Genomic DNA, 2,500 nt, shown 5'->3' on the forward strand with positions numbered 1-2,500 from the left:
ATATTAATTATATTATATATTATATATATTATATATATATATATATATTTATATATATATAATGTATTATATTATATATATATATATATATATTACATATATATATATATATATATATATATATATATATATATATATATATATATATATATATGTATATATATATATTATATGTATATAATGTATATATATATATATATATATATATATATATTATATATTTATATATATATATATATAATGTATTATATATATATATATATATATAAATATATATATTATATATATATTATATATATTATAAATATAAATATATATTATACATGTATGTATATGATATATATATATTTATATGAATATAATATTTATATAAATATATATATAATATACATTATGTATATGTAGTATATGTATATGTATATATATGTTAGTATATATGTATATATATATATATATATATATATATTATAAAATATATAATATAATTATATATATATATATATATATTATATAATAATATAGATTTGTGTGTGTGTGTATGTGTATATATATATTGAATGTATAGTAATTTTGTGTTTGTTATAATATTATTATTTTATTTATATATGTATATATATTTATATTAGTATATTATGTTATTATAGATAAGATATATATTACTTATATAATAAATTATTATATATAAATAACTTTATATAATATATATACACATATCCATACAGTATATGAAATATATATATATTTTATATATATATTTAATATAAATATTAAATTTATATATATATATATATATATTAAAATCTCAAATTCCTCTTTCTCTTATTTCTCTTTTTTTATAACTGATGTTTTACTTTCTTGGATTTCTTTAATGTTTCTTTTTATTATTTCATTAGTATCTTGTTTTCATTTATCTTTTAATCTTATCCCTACTTTTTATTTTCTTTATCTTTCTCCTTCCTTCACCCATTCCCTTCCTTTTCCATGTTGCTTCTTTATCTCTTCCCACATCTCCCCTTCCACTTTCCTCTGTGCTACCCATACCCTCCATCCTCTCTGTCCTCCCCCTCTCCTCCACAACTTCCCTTTCATCCAACTGATTGGTAGCCAATTGCATTGCACTTTGACAAGCATGATGTAATTTTTTGAGAGCAAGACAGCCTATCATGAGAGAGCTGACCAGTTATCTGATCTTTAGTGAGATAAAAGGAACTACACTGTCATACCTCCTCAGGCAAGATACCAAGGTTGATTTTGTTCTTGTGTACCAAAGCTCAGTATTTACAACATCAATTCAAGGCACAGTCTCCCTTGCTAAAGTCACAAAACCAAGATTCCTTTTGTAGGTATGGTGCATTGTCTGCTTCTTTTCTTATTTTTTTATGGAGAGTAATGGTGTGTTCTTGCTTTATATATTTTTTTCTTGGTAAATAATCTGTAATATGGTTTGTGCTAAATGGTTTAATGTAAAAAGCCGACTGGCTTCTTACAAGTATAGAAAGCCAGTATTTTGTCCAGTGGAGTTGCTTTAGATAGATAAGCTAATACTAAGCTTTATGCTGTTGGTGGAGAAAGTATTTTAGTTATAAATACTTCTAATTGCCATTTTATTACTTTTGTTGTAATGGTGACATGGATAATAAATGGCTATATAAGAGTGGGTGGTTTGTTGGCATGTATAGATTTGAAAATGTACTTCTTTAATAACAGAAAGCCATAGAAGATTAAGTTTGATAAAGTATAAGCTAACATTGATGTTTAGCAGGTGTTGAAAAGAAAGAGAACATTACAATAGGAATCACTATAATCCAGTTGATCTTGGTTAAAAAGGGTTCAGTAGATTTATGATATTACATAACAATGAATGAGTGACTAATTTGTTTTCAGGAAAAAATGTAGTTTGATTTGTTCATTTTTATGCCATATTTTACATTGTAATTATAAATATGGCTCTGAATACTGATGTCCCTTCATTTATAATTTCATTAATCCACATAGAGTATACCATTTGGTGTTTGGTAATGGTCTAGCATCTGTTGTTGAGTGTTAATCCAGTGATGCCAGAAACATGCACAGTTCACTGTGGTTTTGTTTTATCTATTTATTTTACATTCTCTGTTATTATCATTTTTACAAAATGATGATTCCACAGGCACTAAGTCTTCAAGGAGTTGGCTGTTTATTCAATTCCTGAAATTTTCAGGAAAAAATATTTGTCATTATTATTTTTGTGATTATTGTTATTGTTATGATTATTATTATTATTATTATTATTATTATTATTATTATTATTATTATTATTATTATCATCATCATCATCATCATTGTTATTGTTGTTGTTTGATGTGTTATCATTATTTTAATTATAATCATTATTATGCAGTAACCTCAATAATGATATTAATAAAGTTTTTTTCACAAAAAAGTAAATGAATGGGTAAATAGGTGAGGTCAGGTATGCCTAATAGTTGACCTCATGGCAAATAAGCTCTAAATGTAAATT

At 23.1% G+C, this 2,500-nt stretch overlaps 1 protein-coding gene across 4 annotated transcripts in view; it reads left to right on the plus strand.

Moving 5' to 3' along the window:
* The first annotated feature begins 1,036 nt into the window (after positions 1-1,036).
* LOC122242624 (glycerol kinase 5) overlaps positions 1,037-2,500 on the plus strand; it is a 52,656-nt gene continuing 51,192 nt past the window's right edge. Inside the window, exon 1 of one of the 4 annotated variants that reach the window (XM_086555782.1) lies at positions 1,037-1,343. The gene's annotated coding sequence lies outside the window, so the exon portion shown is untranslated. The remainder of the gene's footprint in view (positions 1,344-2,500) is intronic. The other 3 variants (XM_086555781.1, XM_086555788.1, XM_086555793.1) reach the window with 3 other exon arrangements.

This window comes from Penaeus japonicus, unplaced genomic scaffold (assembly GCF_977035675.1).
Source record: "Penaeus japonicus unplaced genomic scaffold, GWHDUDI00000001_assembly GWHDUDI00000003, whole genome shotgun sequence".
Classification (NCBI taxonomy): Eukaryota; Metazoa; Arthropoda; class Malacostraca; order Decapoda; family Penaeidae; genus Penaeus; species Penaeus japonicus.